The following is an 11,397-nucleotide window of genomic DNA, read 5'->3' on the forward strand; positions in this document are numbered from 1 at the left end:
CCGGAGCTTGGTAGACCTGTTGCCCGATTCATGGCTGGGTAGACCTGTTGTCCGCAGCAAGCCGTGGGTAGACCTGGTGTCCGCAGCATGCCCTGGGTAGACCTGGTGTCCGCAGCTTGGTAGACCTGTTGCCCGATTCATGCCTGGGTAGACCTGTTGTCCGCAGCAAGCCGTGGGTAGACCTGGTGTCCGCAGCATGCCCTGGGTAGACCTGGTGTCCGCAGCTTGGTAGACCTGTTGCCCGTTTCATGGCTGGGTAGACCTGTTGTCCGCAGCAAGCCGTGAGTAGACCTGTTGCCCGTTTCATGGCTGGGTAGACCTGGTGTCCGCAGCATGCCCTGGGTAGACCTGGTGTCCGCAGCTTGGTAGACCTGTTGCCCGTTTCATGGCTGGGTAGACCTGGTGTCCGCAGCAAGCCGTGGGTAGACCTGGTGTCCGCAGCTTGGTAGACCTGTTGCCCGATTCATGGCTGGGTAGACCTGTTGTCCGCAGCAAGCCGTGGGTAGACCTGGTGTCCGCAGCATGCCCTGGGTAGACCTGGTGTCCGCAGCTTGGTAGACCTGTTGCCCGTTTCATGGCTGGGTAGACCTGGTGTCCGCAGCAAGCCGTGAGTAGACCTGTTGCCCGTTTCATGGCTGGGTAGACCTGTTGTCCGCAGCATGCCCTGGGTAGACCTGGTGTCCGCAGCTTGGTAGACCTGTTGCCCGTTTCATGGCTGGGTAGACTTGTTGTCCGCAGCAAGCCGTGGGTAGACCTGGTGTCCGCAGCATGCCCTGGGTAGACCTGGTGTCCGCAGCTTGGTAGACCTGTTGCCCGTTTCATGGCTGGGTAGACCTGGTGTCCGCAGCAAGCCGTGGGTAGACCTGGTGTCCGCAGCATGCCCTGGGTAGACCTGGTGTCCGCAGCTTGGTAGACCTGTTGCCCGTTTCATGGCTGGGTAGACCTGGTGTCCGCAGCAAGCCGTGAGTAGACCTGTTGCCCGTTTCATGGCTGGGTAGACCTGTTGTCCGCAGCATGCCCTGGGTAGACCTGTTGTCCGCAGCTTGGTAGACCTGTTGCCCGTTTCATGGCTGGGTAGACCTGGTGTCCGCAGCAAGCCGTGAGTAGACCTGTTGCCCGTTTCATGGCTGGGTAGACCTGGTGTCCGCAGCAAGCCGTGAGTAGACCTGGTGTCCGCAGCTTGGTAGACCTGTTGCCCGTTTCATGGCTGGGTAGACCTGGTGTCCGCAGCAAGACGTGAGTAGACCTGTTGCCCGTTTCATGGCTGGGTAGACCTGGTGTCCGCAGCATGCCCTGGGTAGACCTGGTGTCCGCAGCTTGGTAGACCTGTTGCCCGTTTCATGGCTGGGTAGACCTGGTGTCCGCAGCAAGCCGTGAGTAGACCTGTTGCCCGTTTCATGGCTGGGTAGACCTGGTGTCCGCAGCATGCCCTGGGTAGACCTGGTGTCCGCAGCTTGGTAGACCTGTTGCCCGTTTCATGGCTGGGTAGACCTGGTGTCCGCAGCATGCCCTGGGTAGACCTGGTGTCCGCAGCTTGGTAGACCTGTTGCCCGATTCATGCCTGGGTAGACCTGTTGTCCGCAGCATGCCCTGGGTAGACCTGGTGTCCGCAGCATGCCCTGGGTAGACCTGGTGTCCGCAGCTTGGTAGACCTGTTGCCCGTTTCATGGCTGGGTAGACCTGGTGTCCGCAGCAAGCCGTGAGTAGACCTGTTGCCCGTTTCATGGCTGGGTAGACCTGGTGTCCGCAGCATGCCCTGGGTAGACCTGGTGTCCGCAGCTTGGTAGACCTGTTGCCCGTTTCATGGCTGGGTAGACCTGGTGTCCGCAGCAAGCCGTGAGTAGACCTGTTGCCCGTTTCATGGCTGGGTAGACCTGGTGTCCGCAGCATGCCCTGGGTAGACCTGGTGTCCGCAGCTTGGTAGACCTGTTGCCCGTTTCATGGCTGGGTAGACCTGGTGTCCGCAGCAAGCCGTGGGTAGACCTGGTGTCCGGAGCTTGGTAGACCTGTTGCCCGATTCATGCCTGGGTAGACCTGTTGTCCGCAGCATGCCCTGGGTAGACCTGGTGTCCGCAGCATGCCCTGGGTAGACCTGGTGTCCGCAGCTTGGTAGACCTGTTGCCCGTTTCATGGCTGGGTAGACCTGGTGTCCGCAGCATGCCCTGGGTAGACCTGGTGTCCGCAGCTTGGTAGACCTGTTGCCCGTTTCATGGCTGGGTAGACCTGGTGTCCGCAGCAAGCCGTGGGTAGACCTGGTGTCCGGAGCTTGGTAGACCTGTTGCCCGATTCATGCCTGGGTAGACCTGTTGTCCGCAGCATTGAGTGGGTAGACCTGGTGTCCGCAGCATGCCCTGGGTAGACCTGGTGTCCGCAGCTTGGTAGACCTGTTGCCCGTTTCATGGCTTGGTAGACCTGTTGTCCGCAGCAAGCCGTGAGTAGACCTGTTGCCCGTTTCATGGCTGGGTAGACCTGTTGTCCGCAGCATGCCCTGGGTAGACCTGGTGTCCGCAGCTTGGTAGACCTGTTGCCCGTTTCATGGCTGGGTAGACCTGTTGTCCGCAGCAAGCCGTGGGTAGACCTGGTGTCCGCAGCATGCCCTGGGTAGACCTGGTGTCCGCAGCTTGGTAGACCTGTTGCCCGTTTCATGGCTGGGTAGACCTGGTGTCCGCAGCAAGCCGTGGGTAGACCTGGTGTCCGCAGCATGCCCTGGGTAGACCTGGTGTCCGCAGCTTGGTAGACCTGTTGCCCGTTTCATGGCTGGGTAGACCTGGTGTCCGCAGCAAGCCGTGAGTAGACCTGTTGCCCGTTTCATGGCTGGGTAGACCTGTTGTCCGCAGCATGCCCTGGGTAGACCTGTTGTCCGCAGCTTGGTAGACCTGTTGCCCGTTTCATGGCTGGGTAGACCTGGTGTCCGCAGCAAGCCGTGAGTAGACCTGTTGCCCGTTTCATGGCTGGGTAGACCTGGTGTCCGCAGCAAGCCGTGAGTAGACCTGGTGTCCGCAGCTTGGTAGACCTGTTGCCCGTTTCATGGCTGGGTAGACCTGGTGTCCGCAGCAAGACGTGAGTAGACCTGTTGCCCGTTTCATGGCTGGGTAGACCTGGTGTCCGCAGCATGCCCTGGGTAGACCTGGTGTCCGCAGCTTGGTAGACCTGTTGCCCGTTTCATGGCTGGGTAGACCTGGTGTCCGCAGCAAGCCGTGAGTAGACCTGTTGCCCGTTTCATGGCTGGGTAGACCTGGTGTCCGCAGCATGCCCTGGGTAGACCTGTTGTCCGCAGCTTGGTAGACCTGTTGCCCGTTTCATGGCTGGGTAGACCTGGTGTCCGCAGCATGCCCTGGGTAGACCTGGTGTCCGCAGCTTGGTAGACCTGTTGCCCGATTCATGCCTGGGTAGACCTGTTGTCCGCAGCATGCCCTGGGTAGACCTGGTGTCCGCAGCATGCCCTGGGTAGACCTGGTGTCCGCAGCTTGGTAGACCTGTTGCCCGTTTCATGGCTGGGTAGACCTGGTGTCCGCAGCAAGCCGTGAGTAGACCTGTTGCCCGTTTCATGGCTGGGTAGACCTGGTGTCCGCAGCATGCCCTGGGTAGACCTGGTGTCCGCAGCTTGGTAGACCTGTTGCCCGTTTCATGGCTGGGTAGACCTGGTGTCCGCAGCAAGCCGTGAGTAGACCTGTTGCCCGTTTCATGGCTGGGTAGACCTGGTGTCCGCAGCATGCCCTGGGTAGACCTGGTGTCCGCAGCTTGGTAGACCTGTTGCCCGTTTCATGGCTGGGTAGACCTGGTGTCCGCAGCAAGCCGTGGGTAGACCTGGTGTCCGGAGCTTGGTAGACCTGTTGCCCGATTCATGCCTGGGTAGACCTGTTGTCCGCAGCATGCCCTGGGTAGACCTGGTGTCCGCAGCATGCCCTGGGTAGACCTGGTGTCCGCAGCTTGGTAGACCTGTTGCCCGTTTCATGGCTGGGTAGACCTGGTGTCCGCAGCAAGCCGTGAGTAGACCTGTTGCCCGTTTCATGGCTGGGTAGACCTGGTGTCCGCAGCATGCCCTGGGTAGACCTGGTGTCCGCAGCTTGGTAGACCTGTTGCCCGTTTCATGGCTGGGTAGACCTGGTGTCCGCAGCAAGCCGTGAGTAGACCTGTTGCCCGTTTCATGGCTGGGTAGACCTGGTGTCCGCAGCATGCCCTGGGTAGACCTGGTGTCCGCAGCTTGGTAGACCTGTTGCCCGTTTCATGGCTGGGTAGACCTGGTGTCCGCAGCAAGCCGTGGGTAGACCTGGTGTCCGGAGCTTGGTAGACCTGTTGCCCGATTCATGCCTGGGTAGACCTGTTGTCCGCAGCATTGAGTGGGTAGACCTGGTGTCCGCAGCATGCCCTGGGTAGACCTGGTGTCCGCAGCTTGGTAGACCTGTTGCCCGTTTCATGGCTGGGTAGACCTGGTGTCCGCAGCAAGCCGTGAGTAGACCTGTTGCCCGTTTCATGGCTGGGTAGACCTGGTGTCCGCAGCATGCCCTGGGTAGACCTGGTGTCCGCAGCTTGGTAGACCTGTTGCCCGTTTCATGGCTGGGTAGACCTGTTGTCCGCAGCAAGCCGTGGGTAGACCTGGTGTCCGGAGCTTGGTAGACCTGTTGCCCGATTCATGCCTGGGTAGACCTGTTGTCCGCAGCATTGAGTGGGTAGACCTGGTGTCCGCAGCATGCCCTGGGTAGACCTGTTGTCCGCAGCTTGGTAGACCTGTTGCCCGTTTCATGGCTGGGTAGACCTGTTGTCCGCAGCAAGCCGTGAGTAGACCTGTTGCCCGTTTCATGACTGGGTAGACCTGGTGTCCGCAGCATGCCCTGGGTAGACCTGGTGTCCGCAGCTTGGTAGACCTGTTGCCCGTTTCATGGCTGGGTAGACCTGGTGTCCGCAGCAAGCCGTGAGTAGACCTGTTGCCCGTTTCATGGCTGGGTAGACCTGGTGTCCGCAGCATGCCCTGGGTAGACCTGGTGTCCGCAGCTTGGTAGACCTGTTGCCCGTTTCATGGCTGGGTAGACCTGTTGTCCGCAGCAAGCCGTGGGTAGACCTGGTGTCCGCAGCTTGGTAGACCTGTTGCCCGATTCATGCCTGGGTAGACCTGTTGTCCGCAGCAAGCCGTGGGTAGACCTGGTGTCCGCAGCTTGGTAGACCTGTTGCCCGTTTCATGGCTGGGTAGACCTGGTGTCCGCAGCATTGAGTTGGTAGACCTGGTGTCCGCAGCAAGCCGTGGGTAGACCTGGTGTCCGCAGCTTGGTAGACCTGTTGCCCGTTTCATGGCTGGGTAGACCTGTTGTCCGCAGCATTGAGTTGGTAGACCTGTTGCCCGTTTCATGGCTGGGTAGACCTGGTGTCCGCAGCTTGGTAGACCTGTTGCCCGTTTCATGGCTGGGTAGACCTGGTGTCCGCAGCAAGCCGTGAGTAGACCTGGTGCCCGTTTCATGGCTGGGTAGACCTGGTGTCCGCAGCAAGCCGTGGGTAGACCTGGTGTCCGCAGCTTGGTAGACCTGTTGCCCGATTCATGGCTGGGTAGACCTGTTGTCCGCAGCAAGCCGTGGGTAGACCTGGTGTCCGCAGCATGCCCTGGGTAGACCTGGTGTCCGCAGCTTGGTAGACCTGTTGCCCGTTTCATGGCTGGGTAGACCTGGTGTCCGCAGCAAGCCGTGGGTAGACCTGGTGTCCGCAGCTTGGTAGACCTGTTGCCCGTTTCATGGCTGGGTAGACCTGTTGTCCGCAGCATTGAGTTGGTAGACCTGGTGTCCGCAGCAAGCCGTGGGTAGACCTGGTGTCCGCAGCATGCCCTGGGTAGACCTGGTGTCCGCAGCTTGGTAGACCTGTTGCCCGTTTCATGCCTGGGTAGACCTGTTGTCCGCAGCAAGCCGTGGGTAGACCTGGTGTCCGCAGCATGCCCTGGGTAGACCTGGTGTCCGCAGCTTGGTAGACCTGTTGCCCGTTTCATGGCTGGGTAGACCTGTTGTCCGCTGCAAGCCGTGAGTAGACCTGTTGCCCGTTTCATGGCTGGGTAGACCTGGTGTCCGCAGCATGCCCTGGGTAGACCTGGTGTCCGCAGCTGGGTAGACCTGTTGCCCGTTTCATGGCTGGGTAGACCTGGTGTCCGCAGCAAGCCGTGGGTAGACCTGGTGTCCGCAGCATGCCCTGGGTAGACCTGGTGTCCGCAGCTTGGTAGACCTGTTGCCCGTTTCATGGCTGGGTAGACCTGGTGTCCGCAGCATTGAGTTGGTAGACCTGGTGTCCGCAGCAAGCCGTGGGTAGACCTGGTGTCCGCAGCTTGGTAGACCTGTTGCCCGTTTCATGGCTGGGTAGACCTGTTGTCCGCAGCATTGAGTTGGTAGACCTGTTGCCCGTTTCATGGCTGGGTAGACCTGGTGTCCGCAGCTTGGTAGACCTGTTGCCCGTTTCATGGCTGGGTAGACCTGGTGTCCGCAGCAAGCCGTGAGTAGACCTGGTGCCCGTTTCATGGCTGGGTAGACCTGGTGTCCGCAGCAAGCCCTGGGTAGACCTGGTGTCCGCAGCTTGGTAGACCTGTTGCCCGATTCATGGCTGGGTAGACCTGTTGTCCGCAGCAAGCCGTGGGTAGACCTGGTGTCCGCAGCATGCCCTGGGTAGACCTGGTGTCCGCAGCTTGGTAGACCTGTTGCCCGTTTCATGGCTGGGTAGACCTGGTGTCCGCAGCAAGCCGTGGGTAGACCTGGTGTCCGCAGCTTGGTAGACCTGTTGCCCGTTTCATGGCTGGGTAGACCTGTTGTCCGCAGCATTGAGTTGGTAGACCTGGTGTCCGCAGCAAGCCGTGGGTAGACCTGGTGTCCGCAGCATGCCCTGGGTAGACCTGGTGTCCGCAGCTTGGTAGACCTGTTGCCCGTTTCATGCCTGGGTAGACCTGTTGTCCGCAGCAAGCCGTGGGTAGACCTGGTGTCCGCAGCATGCCCTGGGTAGACCTGGTGTCCGCAGCTTGGTAGACCTGTTGCCCGTTTCATGGCTGGGTAGACCTGTTGTCCGCTGCAAGCCGTGAGTAGACCTGTTGCCCGTTTCATGGCTGGGTAGACCTGGTGTCCGCAGCATGCCCTGGGTAGACCTGGTGTCCGCAGCTGGGTAGACCTGTTGCCCGTTTCATGGCTGGGTAGACCTGGTGTCCGCAGCAAGCCGTGGGTAGACCTGGTGTCCGCAGCATGCCCTGGGTAGACCTGGTGTCCGCAGCTTGGTAGACCTGTTGCCCGTTTCATGGCTGGGTAGACCTGGTGTCCGCAGCAAGCCGTGAGTAGACCTGTTGCCCGTTTCATGGCTGGGTAGACCTGGTGTCCGCAGCATGCCCTGGGTAGACCTGGTGTCCGCAGCTTGGTAGACCTGTTGCCCGTTTCATGGCTGGGTAGACCTGGTGTCCGCAGCAAGCCGTGGGTAGACCTGGTGTCCGGAGCTTGGTAGACCTGTTGCCCGATTCATGCCTGGGTAGACCTGTTGTCCGCAGCATGCCCTGGGTAGACCTGGTGTCCGCAGCATGCCCTGGGTAGACCTGGTGTCCGCAGCTTGGTAGACCTGTTGCCCGTTTCATGGCTGGGTAGACCTGGTGTCCGCAGCAAGCCGTGAGTAGACCTGTTGCCCGTTTCATGGCTGGGTAGACCTGGTGTCCGCAGCATGCCCTGGGTAGACCTGGTGTCCGCAGCTTGGTAGACCTGTTGCCCGTTTCATGGCTGGGTAGACCTGGTGTCCGCAGCAAGCCGTGAGTAGACCTGTTGCCCGTTTCATGGCTGGGTAGACCTGGTGTCCGCAGCATGCCCTGGGTAGACCTGGTGTCCGCAGCTTGGTAGACCTGTTGCCCGTTTCATGGCTGGGTAGACCTGGTGTCCGCAGCAAGCCGTGGGTAGACCTGGTGTCCGGAGCTTGGTAGACCTGTTGCCCGATTCATGCCTGGGTAGACCTGTTGTCCGCAGCATTGAGTGGGTAGACCTGGTGTCCGCAGCATGCCCTGGGTAGACCTGGTGTCCGCAGCTTGGTAGACCTGTTGCCCGTTTCATGGCTGGGTAGACCTGGTGTCCGCAGCAAGCCGTGAGTAGACCTGTTGCCCGTTTCATGGCTGGGTAGACCTGTTGTCCGCAGCATGCCCTGGGTAGACCTGGTGTCCGCAGCTTGGTAGACCTGTTGCCCGTTTCATGGCTGGGTAGACCTGGTGTCCGCAGCAAGCCGTGGGTAGACCTGGTGTCCGCAGCATGCCCTGGGTAGACCTGGTGTCCGCAGCTTGGTAGACCTGTTGCCCGTTTCATGGCTGGGTAGACCTGGTGTCCGCAGCAAGCCGTGGGTAGACCTGGTGTCCGCAGCAAGCCGTGGGTAGACCTGGTGTCCGCAGCATGCCCTGGGTAGACCTGGTGTCCGCAGCTTGGTAGACCTGTTGCCCGTTTCATGGCTGGGTAGACCTGTTGTCCGCAGCAAGCCGTGGGTAGACCTGGTGTCCGCAGCATGCCCTGGGTAGACCTGGTGTCCGCAGCTTGGTAGACCTGTTGCCCTTTTCATGCCCTGGGTAGACCTGGTGTCCGCAGCTGGGTAGACCTGTTGTCCGCAGCAAGCCGTGGGTAGACCTGGTGTCCGCAGCATGCCCTGGGTAGACCTGGTGTCCGCAGCTTGGTAGACCTGTTGCCCGTTTCATGGCTGGGTAGACCTGTTGTCCGCAGCAAGCCGTCGGTAGACCTGTTGCCCGTTTCATGGCTGGTAGACCTGTTGTCCGCTGCCGGCCTGGAAGTACTCCAAGGGGTCGCTGTTTCTCGCTGCCTCCGGCTATGTCATCGTAGAAGGCGGCGTGCGCCACTGCGCCCCCTCGGTCACGTACATCGGTTCTCTTTCCGGCCTCCGCCGCTTCGGGCCCATCTGTCCGTATTATGGGAACGAGGTGACGGGCCGTATCCCCACAGGCTGTTGCCGTGCCTGTGTCCGTGGCGGAGAAGGGCGGACGCGCGTGCGGTCGCCAGGGCCAGAAGAACACCGCCGATGTCGGGGCGAGTCGCGTGGCTTCGTCCGGCTTCCCGTCTTACCCAGTTCGACTGGGACAGGTTAGCCCAGAGAGAGAGACCGATGCGATCCGAGAGCCGCTCCCCGGCCCAGGCGAGGCTGCGTGCTCAGTCGGGGGAGAAGCGAGAAAGCCCCCAGAGAGACCGATGCGATCCGAGAGCCGCTCCCCGGCCCAGGCCGAGGCTGCGTGTTCAGTCCGGGGGAGAAGCGAGAAAGCCCCCAGAGAGAGCGATGCGATCCGAGAGCCACCGCGCTCCCCCGGCCCAGGCGAGGCTGCGTTGTTCCAGGCGGGGGAGAAGCGAGAAAAAGGCCCAGAGAGAGGGCGAGAAAGCCGCGAGTGTGTCCCGCTCCGGCCCGGCTGCTGCCGGTTTCGTGACAACGGGGAGCCGGGCGCCCGCTCGCTCCCCCGGGGATGGTGGCGGGCGAGGCGGCGGCGCCTCGCCCCTTTTCTGCCCGGCCTTAAGCCGGGGCCCCGCCCGCTCGCCGGGTGCGGCATTTCTTCGGCTGTCGGTCCCGGTGCACGCTGGTGGCCGGCAGCCGGGGCTGGATTTCTGTGGGGCCGGCCCGGGGTTGTGTTGAGCCTGCCCGGGCTTTCCCTGGCCCCCCTCCCCGAGAGCCCCCCGGGCGTGGCTCGCTTGGCCGAGGTTGGCTGCGCCTCGTTTCCCGCTCCCGACCTGTGTTGCCAGAGTTGTGTCCGTATCGAAAGGGCAGCGGGGGACATGCAGTGGGGCGTGTGGCCTCGCCTCTCGGCTTCGCTTGCTTGCCTGCGAAGGGGGGCTCGGTGACGGGAGTGTCCGGCCCTGCCGTGTGTTGTTGAAGTCGTCCCCCTTCCTCGGCCCTAAGCCGGGGACCCGCGTGTAGCGGGCAGAATTTTTCCGGGGCGGCGGTCGGCCGCGGTGGCCGGCCGTGTCCCCCCCCCCAGGACGGACCCCGCAACCCAACAGAGAGCGAGCGAGCGAGTGAGCCCCCGAGAGTGTGTCGTGGGCGGGGCGGCGGCGCCTCGCCCTTTCTCGGTATCGGCCGGGCGCGATCGAGGCACCGTGCCGGGGCGGCCCGTGGTGTCTGGCCTGCCCCGGCTGCCGTGGTTGCCGTTGCCGGCGGGGGCTGGGTTTTGCGAGCGGCTCCGTTCTTTTTTATTAAAGCGTGCCGGTGTGCGGGGCAGTGTGGGGGTGCCCGCCCGGCCTCCGTTCTTTTTCTCTCGCGGCCCTAAGCCGCGGCACCGAGAAGCGCGCGCTGACGAAGGGTCACGGGCCGCCACCGAAGCGAAAGCGAAAGGCGAGAGAGAAGGGCTGGCTGTGTTGGCGAGTGAGAAAAGAGACCGTATGTCCGGTGGTTGGAGGGGTTTTACGGGAGGAGTTGAGAGGCGCGTTCTCGCCCCCACCCCTGGCTCGTGACCCCCGTGGCTAGCACGGGTCGTGCGACGCATGGCGTGCTTTTTTTTTTAGTTTTTTTTTTGGTGCGGTGGCTTGCCCTTCCCCCCGGCTTTTTTTCCGGGTGGGAAGCCGATCGCTGCGAGGCGGGCGAAAGCCGGTGGCCCGCGGCGTGGTCGGTGGCAGCTGCTCCGTTTTCCGTTGTCTTGCGGCCCGCGGGCGGGTGGCGGCACCCCCCGCTCTCTTCCTCTGCTGCGTGATCGATCCCGAAGGTTGCAAGCGGCCCGCCGGCGTCGGGGGCCTAGGGAGCGTCGGGGAGGCTCGGCGGCGCCAAGGGAGGGCCTCTCGGGGACGTGTCCCGCTCGCACGCATGTTGGAGCCCTGCTCCGTTGCCGTTGTCCCAGGAACCCGCGGCCGCGGGGGCTCCCCGTTGCCCCGCGGCTGCTTTTCTTTCTGTCCCCGTCCGATCGATGAGGCTTTTCGGGTCGCGTCGGAAAGGGCCCCCGGCGGGCCGGCTCCTCCGGGCGAAGTCTCGGTGGTGTCCGGTCCCTCGAGCAGGGCGGTCTCCTGTCCAATTCGCTTCCCGTCGCAGGCGAGGTGTCGCTCCTTCCGCTTGCCGGGGAAGGAACATCTTTACCGTCCCAGGCTGTGTGATGGCCGCGTGGCCCCGTGAGCACTCAAGGTGTCCTTAAAACCACGCGAGGTGCCGGCGCTGGCCCTGGTCCGAGTTTAGCGTCCCGTGGGTGCCGGCCGCGAGCAGCACCGGGCGGCGGTGCGGCTCGAGCTTGAGCCGAGAGAAAACGAAACCAAACCCCCCCCCCCCCTCGAGTGCGAGAGAGAGTGAGAGGGCTGACGAGAACCGATGGCGGGGCCGGGGGAGCACGGACGGGGGAAAAGAGCCCGTTCCGCGCGCGCACCGCGCACGGCGCTCCTTTGTCGTGCCGCCGCCTGCTGCAGAGCGAGCCGCCCCGGCCTCGGGGCCTCGGTGTTGTCCGGGCCGCGC

The sequence above is a fragment of the Sturnus vulgaris genome, unplaced genomic scaffold (assembly GCF_052056855.1).
Source record: "Sturnus vulgaris isolate bStuVul1 unplaced genomic scaffold, bStuVul1.hap1 Scaffold_156, whole genome shotgun sequence".
Classification (NCBI taxonomy): domain Eukaryota; kingdom Metazoa; phylum Chordata; class Aves; order Passeriformes; family Sturnidae; genus Sturnus; species Sturnus vulgaris.